The 12,266-nt window shown below is 44.3% G+C and overlaps 1 protein-coding gene across 6 annotated transcripts in view; it reads left to right on the top strand.

Moving 5' to 3' along the window:
- Positions 1-12,266, top strand: part of FAM237B (family with sequence similarity 237 member B) — a 30,044-nt gene that overhangs the window by 13,707 nt on the left and 4,071 nt on the right. For 2 of the 6 annotated variants that reach the window (XM_075062334.1, XM_075062331.1), the window contains exons 1-2: positions 10,422-10,514; positions 10,701-10,791. The exons of 2 other annotated variants lie outside the window; for them this stretch is intronic. The gene's annotated coding sequence lies outside the window, so the exon portion shown is untranslated. Of the gene's footprint in view, positions 1-10,421; positions 10,515-10,700; positions 10,792-11,611; positions 12,042-12,266 lie in introns of those variants that run through there. 2 more of the 6 variants (XM_075062332.1, XM_075062337.1) reach the window with 2 other exon arrangements.

Here is a 12,266-nt window from a genome sequence, read left to right as displayed (position 1 = left end):
TGTTTTTCATATTTTACTTATAAGCAATAGCCCCGGGTATGTCAAAACTTTTGAATGCAAGAAGATTATATTCTTATTCTTATTTCTTCTTTTTATATAAAGTTTCTTTTTAAAACTTGTTTGATGTTTTTTCTCTCTGGGTAGGCCTAAGGAAACGAAGGGGAGGGAATTTCCTCTTTATGTTAGATCTACGGAGGGTGAAAATTTGCGCACCAGGGAATTGGTTGGAGGGGGGAGAGATAGAATCTCTTTTCTGTTTCCTCTGGTATTTGGGTTTGTCCTCTTTGGGAATAGAGCAGACATGCTTATTGGTATCTGTGATGTAAAGAGATTGCATCAGTCTGCCAGTTAGCCAGGAGAGGAAAGTCTGGGTGGGAGAGGAGGGGAAAGGAAGTGGGTTATTTCCCTTTGGGGTAAGACTGCGGCTTTCTTGAGTCTTGGATGCCCTCACAGGAAGGGGGGAGACCAGAGGGGGCAAAACCCTGGATTTTTGGATGGTGCAGGCGAGAATCCAAAGCTAAGCTGGTAAATTAAGCAGAAGGATTCATGCTAGAACCAGATTTCTGGACGCTAAGGTCCAGACTTGGAAGTTAGGCATTATGATAGGTGCCACCCACACACAGCATCTAAGTAGCACTGAGGGCCAGATTTTCAAGGTATTTAGGCTCGTAAATGCAGAGCTTGTAGTTACTTTCTCAAAAGGCACTTAAGCATTTGAGGTGCTTAACTCTCTAATTATTGGAATAGAGTTAAGTGCCTGTATTCACATAGGTGCTCATAAATACCACCAGGTGCCCTATCACTCTTCAGGTGCCTAAAATAACTTTGAAACTGAGTTTAATGGGCCAATCCAATTGGCCATTTGAAGTAACACACAGGCTTCCATTTACTTCAATGGGCGGGTTGAGTAGGCTTAAATCAATTTTCATTAATACTGTGGCAAATGTGGCCGGGTACTGTTCTCTTGAGGTCTCGCTGCTTCGTCTCTTCTCTGGGGTAGTTCAGGCGATTATTGCTTGCCTCTGAACCAGTTCTTAATCCACTCCCCTAGTGTCCTTGGAGGAGGGGAAGTGGAGAGGGAGGGACCTGGGCCGCCTGCCTCATACTTCCAGGTTCCCAACCCAGGGGCCTGGGGTTGTGGTGAACACTTGACTAGCGGTTTCTTCGCCTGGGTTACTTCCCTCTGGCATAACCGTCGCTGTGTTAAGGGCTTCTCGCCTCGTCTGATCCAAAAGATATCCCAATTTGAAACATTCCAACAAAGCTACACACATGTAAATAAACCAAAACAACATGAAAAGCCTATATTGTTTTTTCTACCTGTACTTACAATCTTGGAAACAGAAGATTGAGAAGATAGAAAGGAACCTTCTCATAGCTGAGAGACCAGACAAAAGACTCCAGATCCCAAATTCCCTCCCTGACTTTGAAAAATCCAGTTTCCTGATTGGTCCTCTGGTCAGGTGTTTGGTTCCCTTTGTTAACCCTTTACAGGTAAAAGAACCATTAACCCTTAGCTATCTATTTATGACAGCACCATTTTATATACATATGGAAATATTCATGTAAAGAAGTTTGAGCAAGAATAATCAAAATGATCAAAATAGTATCAATGGATTTGGTACTATAAACAAACATAACCTGGGTTTCCCTCCCTCAATTTGGTAACCCAGTTGTAACAACAAAAAAAATAGTATGGGGTAAAATTAAAAGATAATTTCTGATTCAAAAATAAGATTGCCAGTGGATAGCACTACATAGGCTCCATATGCATATCTGTTATCTCTATCTACGACTAGGAAACACAATCTGGATTAGAAAGGCAGATTAAAAGTATATGGTAGGCAAAAAAATTCTTGAAGAAATCTATCTTGGTATGGCCAATATGTGTAGGTTAAACACAGACCACATATGACAGAAGTGCTGATATGGAAACCGACTCCACAGAGGTCTCACAATTTTATAATAAAAAATTAAAATAGAATGAATGGTTCTGGAAACACAGAGATCTGCAGACATTTTCAAGCAAGGCCCATATATAGCCTGAAAGATACTATTTAATCCTAAATTTAGAAAGAACATTTAAGATCATCATTAGTGATTACTTTTATATACAGTCAATTCCTCTTTCATTTTACTTGGTATTATGGAGGAGATAGTTTTGAGTTTCATCATTATGACTAGTAGGTGGCTTTGACAATCTCTCTAATATGCTAAGACCTTTGGCTATTAAAACTGTTTCAGGCTTTCAAGAGGTAATTGTATCTCATGTGGATTTTGCTTCTTTTAATCCTTCAAAAAGCTCACTGATTCTTCAAAAAGCTCAGTGATAGGTTCACATCAAGTCACTGTATACCCATCCTCTGGCTGTTTTTCTTCATATATCTATTTTGGCCCAATTAGGTTCTTTTTACCTTTTAGAGGCAAAGGAAATAATTGTCCCTCTGCTAATGCTTTAAAGGCCGTCAGTAGACAGCTAGAGTTGTTTTGAGTATCATCAGTTTCAAAGCACATTTGGATTTGTGTGTCTAGTATTATATACCTTGTTTTGATGACAGCAGTTTGATCACATTTTCACATAAAAACAGACCACGGCTCCTGTCATATTTCACCAGTGCATATTCTGAAAGTCTAAGAACAAGTCTTACTATATACTTGTATTATATTCTTTTTCAGAACATATCTTTAGAGACAGAAAGTTCTCTGGCACAGAGACTCTTCATTATCCAGCTCACTTTATACCCTATCAGCGCTATGTATGCTATGGTGCTCTATAAATTATTATTAATATCTAAAAGCCTATTGTGATGGGTTCAGTAACAGAAACCCCCATGGAACTGTCACCTGACTTGCTGAGTTTACCTCTGAGCTTGTTTTCCCTGCCAAAGTTTGGGACTCCAGAACCCTGCTTTGTTGGGCCAGACATGCTAGCCTGCTATAACACAGCCCCAGGTCTGATCCATGCCCTCAAAGCTGCAGATTTTAACTAAAAACTATTCAGTAGGTTTCCTATCTCCCACACCCAGACATCCAGTTCCCAATGGGATCAAAACCCCAAATAAATCCATTTTACTCTGTATAAAGCTTATACAGGTAAACTCATACAGCCCTCTATAACACTGATAGAGAGATATGCACAGCAGTTGGCTCCCCCAGGTATTAATCACTTACTCTGGGTTAATTAATGAACAAAAGTGATTTTATGAAGTATAAAAAGTAGGATTTAAGTGGTTTCAAGTAATAGCAGACAGAACAAAATAAGTCACCAAGCAAAATAAAGCAAAAACACGCAAGGCTAAGCCTAATACATTAAGAAATTGAATACAGATAAAATCTCACCCTCAGAGATGTTCCAATAAGCTTCTTTCAGGCCTGGTCTACACTACACATTTAAACCGAATTTAGCAGCATTAAACCGATTTAACCCTGCACCCATCCACACAACGAGGCCCTTTATATCAATATAAAGGGCTCTTTAAACCGATTTCTGTACTCCTCCCCGACGAGAGGAGTAGCGCTGAAATCGGTATTGCCATGTTGGATTAGGGTTAGTGTGGCCGCAATTCGACGGTATTGGCCTCCGGGTGGTATCCCACAGTGCACCATTGTGACCGCTCTGGAAAGCAATCTGAACTCGGATGCACTGGCAGTTGTGTGGGCCGCAATTCTGGACGTATTGGCTCCGGTGTATCCCACAGTGCACCATTGGACCTCTTGGAAAGCCAACTGGATGACTGGCAGGAAGCCCTGTGAACTGTGATTTCATTCTGTTGCCCAGGGTGGAGCTCGGATCGCAGGGTGGCGATGCCGTCCCAAATCCAAAAGAGCTCCGCATGGCCGTATGAAGTACTGGATCTGATCGCTGCTATGGGAGAACATCTGTCTTTCCAGAGCTCCATTACAGAAGACGAAATACAAAGCATTTGAAAAATCTCCAAGCTATGTAGACAAGGCCCACAGTGCTGGTGATTCCTTGGGACATAGTTGCATAGCGACGGTAAGCCAAGATAAATGGTACGCTCATGGGAGAGGGGGGCTGAGTATCGCGTTATTCCCCATCTCCTCGCGATAGTCTCCGAAAAGCATTTGCATTCTTGGCTGAGCTCCCAATGCCTGAAGGGTCAAAACCATTTTCCCGGGTGTTTCAGGGTATATGTCATCAATTTACACCCTTCCCCCCCCCGAAAGAAAAGGGAAAAAAAATGTTTCTCGCCTTTTTCCATGTCACCCTATGTCTACTGCAGGCCTGCAGAACTTGTAAAGTGGCAAAGGCCACATTACTCCAAAGAAAAACAGCTGAGGGCCGAAACCCCCCAGCCCCACAGAAACACACCCCCCCAGGACCTCCCAGCCCACAGAAACACCCCGTCCAGAACCACCCAGCCCTGCAGAAACAAACTCTCCTTCCCCAGTGCCGCCCCACCAAAACAGCTGTGGGCCAAAAAGGAAGGTTGGGGGTGGGGAGGTGATACTTGATTTTAAATCAATCAGGGGGTCCCAGCTGAAGAGATGGCTGGGAGCTGTCAGGAGCAAATTAAAGGGCCCAGGGCTCCGGCGACTGGGCGAAACCGGAGCTTTGCAGGGCTGGGGCACGGATTTAAAGGGACTAGAGCTCCTGCCACGGAGGGGAGCCCAAGCCCTTTAAATCCCAGCCCTAGCTCATCCGCTGGAGCGAGGCCGGGATTCAAAGGGCTCTGGGCTGCCTGAGCTACCGGGGAGCCCTGAGCCCTTTACATCTCAGCCGCGGCCGGGAATCTCTGCGGGCAGCCCAGAGACCTTTGATTCCCCGCTGCGGCTGAAATTTAAAGGGCTCTGGGCTCCCCGCTGCTGCAGGCAGCCCAGAGCCTTTTGAATACTGGTTCTGGCTGAGATTTAAAGAGCTCTGGTCTCCCCGCCGCTGCGGGCAGCTCAGAGCCTTTTGAATCCCTGCTGCGGCTGAGATTTAAAGGGCTCAGGGCTCCCCGCTGCTGCCGGCAGCCCAGAGCCCTTTGATTCCCCGTCGCGGGCCGCACAGTTAGCTTCCGCGGTTCGCATGCGGCCCGTGGGCCGTATGTTGTGCAGGCCTGGTCTACTGCATGATGCTGAATACCAGCATCCCCTTCTCGGTGGCAGATCGTACAATATGATTGCTATCTATCGTCATCATCAACCCGTGAGTGCTCCTGGCTGGCCTCAGTGAGGTTGGCCAGGGGCACCTGGATAAAAATGGGAATGAGTCCTGGTCACTCCCCGGCAGATGGTACAGAAGGCTGGTAACCGTCCTCATCATAGCAACTGGAGGCTGAGCTCCATCAGCCCCCCTTTCATGTCTAAAAGAAAGATTCTGTACTGCTGGACTATCATAGCAGTGGAGGCTGGGCTCTTCTCCTCCCCTTCTCTTTAATGTCCTGGCTGGACTATCATTGCAGCTGGAGGCTGCCTCCCCCCCTCAAAAATTTCTCACTAAAAAGAAAAAAGTGTTTCTTATTCCTGGATTCTTTATTACTTCATCACACAAATGGGGGGACACTGCAACGGTAGCCCAGGAGGGTTGGGGGAGGAGGGAAGCAATGGGTGGGGTTGTTGCAGGGGCACCGCCTAGAATGGCATGCAGCTCATCATTTCTGTGGGATCTCTGGGGCTCTGACATGGAGTGGCTGTGTTCTCCAGTTCTCTAGTACACTTGCCCCATATTCTAGGCAGGACTGACTATTTTTAGACAAAACATAAAGAAGGGAATGACCTGCGGAGTCATTCCCATTTTTGTCCATGCGCCTCCGGCCGACCTCAACGAGGCTAGCCAGGAACACCCATGACAGCAGCAAAGGGTACAGAACAACTGATAACTTTTATCTCGTTGCCAATTTACAATGGCATGGCATACAGTGCAATAAGGATGGTAACTGTCTCTGCTACCTTGCAAAGGTAAATGAATGCTGCTGTGTAGCACTGCAGTACCGAGTCTGTCAGCAGCATCCACTACACATATGGTGACAGTGACAAAAGGTAAAACGGGCTCCATGGTTGCCATGCTATGGCATCTGCCAGGGCAATCCAGGGAAAGAGGGTGCAAAATTATTGTCTGCCATTGCTTTCATGGAGGAAGGGTTGAGTGACGACATTTACCCTGAATCACCCGCAACACTGTTTTTGCATTGGGATGTCAACCCAGAATTCCAATGGGTGGGGGAGACTGCGGGAACTATGGGCTAGCTACGGGATAGCTACCCACAGTGCAATGCTTCAGAAATCGATGCTAGCCTCGGTACATGGATGAACACCACTGAATTAATGTGCTTAGTGTGGCCGTGTGCACTCGACTTTATACAATCTGTTTTACAAAACCGGTTTATGTAAAATTGGAATAATCCCGTAGTGTAGACATACCCCACAGACTAGACTCCTTACTAGTCTGGGCCCAATCCTTTCCCCTGGTACAGTCCTTGTTAGTTCCAGCAGACATCTTAGGTGGAAAGCAGGAGTGTTCTCATGACTGGCAACCTACTTTGTTCTGTTCCACCCCCTTTTATAGCTTTGGCACCAGGCAGGAATCTTTTGTCTCTCTGGGTCCCCACCCCTCCTTCTAAACGGAAAAGTACAAGATTTAAGATGGAGTCCACTATCATGTGACATGGTCACAAGTCTTGTGGGACCCCAGCCTCCATTCTTCCTGGGCTGGCCTACAAGTGCACAGGAAGGTTTGCAGGTAAATAAACCATTTACAACCAATTGTCCTAGTCAATGGGAGCCATCAAGATTCTAAGCCACCATTAATGGCCCAAACTTTTCATAATTACAATAGGACCTCAGGGTTATATTTTATATTTCTAGCTTCAGATGCAAGAATGATACATGCATACAAACAGGATGAACATACTCAGTAGATTATAAAATTTTAAATGATACCTTACAATGATACCTTTTGCATAATGCATATTCCAGTTGATATGTATGATATTCCATACATCATATTTACAATCATAAGGATATTTCCATAAAACATATGGAGTACAACATCACACCTACATAAAGTAGCATCTGTAAAAATTGAAGAAGTCGAATTACGGTCTTAATCTATTGGGTGACAGCTGTGTCAGAGACTCAGCTTAAAGAAAAGCACAGATATAAATTAGAAAGTTAGATGTACCTGACATCGTCCAAGACTGAGCAGGGCATGTTTTCTTGCACCAATAGAATCTTATGCAGTGATTTTGCCAGATCTCACAAACTATGCAGAGTTCAATTGGTAGAGTACCTGGATGAAAGACTTCAAAGAAAAGCAGATGCTGCAAGCAGAGGTGTTAGTGTTTCAGTAGGCGGCCGTGGACCTTTTTTCTAATTCTTTACTGAGCCAGTGTGCCAGCATGGTGTTGGAGGCAACTGTGCTGGAGGAGCTCTCTTTCAGATGACACATAATAGCAATACCTTCACTAGTAACCATTTTAAATTCTCTGGCATTTTTCTCAAGTGCAGGGCTGTGGCTGTGAGTCAGCATGGACCTTGCCAATTCAGAGCCTTCACTAGATTCCCTAGAACAGCTTGTTTAATAATTTGCTCATCTCTGAATACCTTTGTTTTGGTTAGTTAATAGATCTGAATACTACCTATGGTGGAAAATGCTTTACAATAATTGGACTTAAAAGAGGAAGCTGTTATTGGTTGTTTTACTATTAAAAACATGCGGGAGAACTTAGTGCCTATGAAAGTGATGGTCTAGTCCTTTGGCTTGAAGCATTAATTTCCTCAGAGAGCTCAGACAATGCACATGCAATAATACTTCGGGAGCTCTCTTGAGAAACTGTCTGTGGTGGAGCTGGTGTAAAAGATGTACACAATTGGGAAAAGCCATCACCAAATCCATTTTCACCAGTGACCAAAGACAGGATTTGAACATGGAACTCCAGAAAGCCAGCATACTGAGGGTTTCCTATTGACTTCAGTTGCACTGGGGTTTGGCCCTCACTCAGTGCAGCACGTAGCCCCGAGGGAAAGAAGCTTTTACTATCACATCATAGAAGCTCAGGAGATCATCTAGGCTAACCCCCTGCTCAAAGCAGGACCAATCCCCAACTATTTTTTTTTGCCCCAGATAGTCTCCTTAAGGATTGAATTCACAACCCTGGCTTTAGCAGGCCAATGCTCAAACCACTGCGCTTTATATTGTGCTGCATAAAAACCCCAGGTGCTCTACCTGTTATACAAATTGACTCAGTTATGACTCTCCCTTCTCTCCTCCACCATTCTTCTGTCCTCCTTCTCTATATGCTCATTTTGTCCTTTTCGTAGCTCCTCTCCCTTCTCTCTGCCCTGTCTTTATCACACCTGCCACTGCAAGTGTCCTCAACCCCGTCTTCTTAAGGTGTTCCAATGGTGTGGAAGAACAGCACGTTCAACTCCTCTGCCAACTCCTGCAGCTGAGGCCTCTCTGCTCGGGGTTCTATTGACTGTTCTCCCAGTTGTCCAGCTCATTCTGCCTGGCTCTGTCCAAGAATAAATAGTCAGTGCTCTTGTCCTACTGCTCCATCTGTAAGTGCACAAACAAAATATAATAGTTGCAGACTAAAAATGCCTCAGCAATGTTAAGCATTGTGGGGAGGCAGAAGGTCACAAGCTTGTGAAAAGTAATGTGACTGCAGGAATGGATGTAGGGACACCTGAAACAACAGTGCTTTGTACTAACAATGTGTCTTCCATCCAAGAAGCTCAAAGCACTTTACAGACATTAATGAGTTTAACCTCACAACCCTCCTGTGAGTTAAGATAATATTACTCTCACATTACTAATGTGGAGACTAGGGCATCATTATGCGACTTGCACACAGTCACACAGGAAGGCCACAACAGAGCTTGCAATAGAATCCGCCTCTCCTTTAATAAGGTTATCTGTTGGGATAGCAGACAGAACTAAACAAAAAGAATCCAGTAGAATCCTTCCCACCACAAGTGGCATGGAAGTACTCAAAGTTTTAAGTATGCTGTAATGGGGGTTGGGAAAAGCATTTGCCTCCCTCAAAGATTACTATGTGTGTCGTCCACTTCACTGGCTGCGCAGTGACACTGCCTGTTTTGAGTGATGCAGAAGCTGATTTCCTGCCCTAGCCTCCTCTGCTTTTATGACCATGACTATAACATCTTTATGAACACGACGTGGCCTGTGTTATGCATGCTGCAGTAGTTGTATGAGCTAAGAGCCTTGACTCATGTCAGAAGATCCAATACAAAGTTTAAGCTTCAGAAGTCTCTCCTCCCGCTAAGGATATGGAATGCTTTCAAATGCACATGTGAGTCAAACCTATTCTCTGCTCTGACTATTCCGTAGTGGGCATAGCAACAGAAGGCAATATAGAAGATGCTAAAACAACCACTGCAGCAAATCCTCACCACCCTACAAAATATTTAATGTGAAAAATGTTTATTAGTTATTATAAAATAAATCAACCAACTGTTCTTTTGGGGCAAAAAGGTACTACTAGTAAAAGAAACAAAAGCAACAGCAAAAATAATTAATTAAAAACTGCGGTAGATGGTTTGCTTCCATACATGTGCAGTATAAACTTGTGCATTTGTTCCGTGCCCACAGACAGGTTTCTCCTCCAATTTTCTGGAGTGGATTCAGGGTTGTGGTAAAGTACCAGTGAAAATGAGGCTGTAAATATCCCTTAATGATACACAGAAAAGAATTTAAATTACCAGAAGGAGACACTAGAGACGTTAAAAAGTGCTGTAAAATTACTCCTAAATCAGGGAATCTCCCTGATATAGCATCTATGTCCCAGGTGGAAAGCCCATTTTCCATACATTTGAAGTCTCTCCTTGGTGTGGGGGTGGGCGTGGGGGTGTGCGCACGCATACAGGATAGTCATGGGTGCATTAAAGAGGTGTATTTCCATGAAAACTTAGATTAATATGATTGGGGCTAAATTACGGGTAGGATAAGAAGTTAACACCCTAACCTGGAGGATGAGTAGGGAAAGCAGTAACTTTTCTGATGATCTCAGATAACAGAGAAGTGTGACACTTCAAAATGTCTTGTCCTCACACTGGGAACACAGGACAGGACAGAATCTATCTAGGAGACTGGGGGGCAGCAGTACTGAAACTCCCTTGGCAGGTTGAAGTTTGTGTTGTGGGGGGCGGGGGAGCCTTCATGCACATTAATGATTTGGAGAGAGGGGACTTCTTACATTTTTAGTTTGTACCTCTGTCCATCTCCACCCCCACCTTATACACACATTCGGAATGGGATAAGGGGACAGGGACTTGGGCGAGATTGACTCAGAGAAGGTGATGTAGATGGGGTGGGACTTTCAGATCAATAGCCCCCTCTCCTCCCTTTTTCCACTGGCTGGAGTTAATGCTTCTGCTGTTGCTGCTTTGTCAGTGTCAGTGTCTTCCTAGGCTCTGTGCAGTGCAATTCCAATTTCCCTAGAGCAGCAGACTCCAGCAGCCAGTTCAGGACTTTACTTCCTTTTCGACAAGTGGCTGATCCCTAGTGTTTCACGGGATAGAGTATTTGCTCTCACCACAGTATCACTGTAAGTATTTCACGTTGTTACTTAAATTATTTCCTTTGTGAAACTAATTTGTCCTGTGCTGAATAGTGACAGTCATTAGCTCATGATTTGTCAAGTCCCAGTCAAGAGCTGTTCTGGGGTTTGCTCCTGGTTCAGGGGTTCAGATGGCAACTGACTTTTGTAATTTGTGTTTTCTGCTTTTGGCAGCTGATAAAAATTGGTGATGACTTCAGAGCTGCTGTTTTACTGCTTCATAACCAAAGCACTTACATTTCCTTACTGCACCAGTGAAATGAAAGTAAGGAAGATAAATAATTTTATCCCTGTTTTACTGAATACTTTTTTCTAGTAATACAGGCAAGAACAAATATTCAGAGAACACATGCTTACAAAATGTTACTCTGCAGAAGAAGGTATAACCAACTGACCTTTAACCATAGATAAAAAGGAAAGGTTTAGAACAGAATTAGATTCAGTATATTAGTGGTTATCTAGCCTATGCAGTGAGGGTGAATGAGGGACTGGTTGCCAGCACTTTGAAAAATGTTGTGTTACTGTTATTATTATTGGCTCACAAAATCATTCTGGTTGGAAGGAAACCCAGCTGGGAGATACAACAAATTCCTGGGACCCAGTGTAAAACTTTCTTTGGCCCAAATCATTATTTTATATTTGCCTGACACCTCTGAAAGTTGGTAGCTCACATACTTCTTTGCTGTTTTTACTTTGAGAATTGGTACAGGACTATCTGACTGCGGTGAAAAGTGTGGTTATAAATGCTGTGGCAGATAAATCTGCAGGGTGGAATTTAGGTGAAATGCCAAATGAGGGCAAATGTTTTCAAACCTTTACTATCATCTGTCTTTTCTCTCAGTCTCGTTTATGTATCTGTACTCCCCCCCCAGCCCATTGAGAGGAGGGGCTAAGAAAAACGTACAACCAGCTAAAGGATAGTGAGCACAGAACAGGGACAGCGTAGATGATCCCTGCCTCAAAACTAAAAGTTGATTTTAGGACTGAAGTGTCTAAAGGATGTTTAGTCCCATTGCTGCTGCTGGGTTTGAGATAGTTCTCACAGTCTTTTCCTTCTTTTTAAACTTTTCTTTTTGGTGCCACAGCTGAAGCCATCCTGGGCTGCTGCATTCCAAGTGTTAACTAGCTAGTGCCTAGGACTTGGAAATCAAGAGGAGAAGCTGGTGTTACCTTCTGGCCCTAAAACAATCATTCTCATCACTGGATATAACCACAATACTGAGCATGCAGTGCCTTTCTGCAAGGCTCACAAAGTGCTTTAAAAACATTAATTCTTCTCACAATCCTGTAAAGTGGCTTCATATTATTATACCCATATTATATAGAGATAGTAAAAGAGAGGCTCAGCTAGGCTGTGACTTATCCAAGGTCACATAGCAAGTCTGTGATAGTGCTGGAAATAGAAAATAGATCTGCTTTCTCCTGACTGTTGTTTGAGAACTACGATGAAGGGCTCTTCCAAGACACTGCTCTTAGGGACATGTGTAATTACTGGGTCATCCAAATCATGATAGTGTAAGTTTACTCTGCAGAGACATCATGAACAGCTCAACCCAGGGCCGGCGCTTCCATTTAGGCGACCTAGGTGGTCGTCTAGGGTGCCAGGATTTGGGATGGCGGCAGACTGCTCCAGTGGATCTCCCGCAGGCGTGCCTGTGGACGGTCCACCGGAGCCGCGGGACCGGTGAGCCTGCCCTGCGCCTAGGGCACCAAAAACCTTGGTGCCGCTCCTGGCTCAAC

Source organism: Chelonoidis abingdonii, chromosome 2, assembly GCF_003597395.2.
Source record: "Chelonoidis abingdonii isolate Lonesome George chromosome 2, CheloAbing_2.0, whole genome shotgun sequence".
In the NCBI taxonomy this organism is placed as follows: domain Eukaryota; kingdom Metazoa; phylum Chordata; order Testudines; family Testudinidae; genus Chelonoidis; species Chelonoidis abingdonii.
This window is presented reverse-complemented; position numbering and strand designations above follow the sequence as displayed.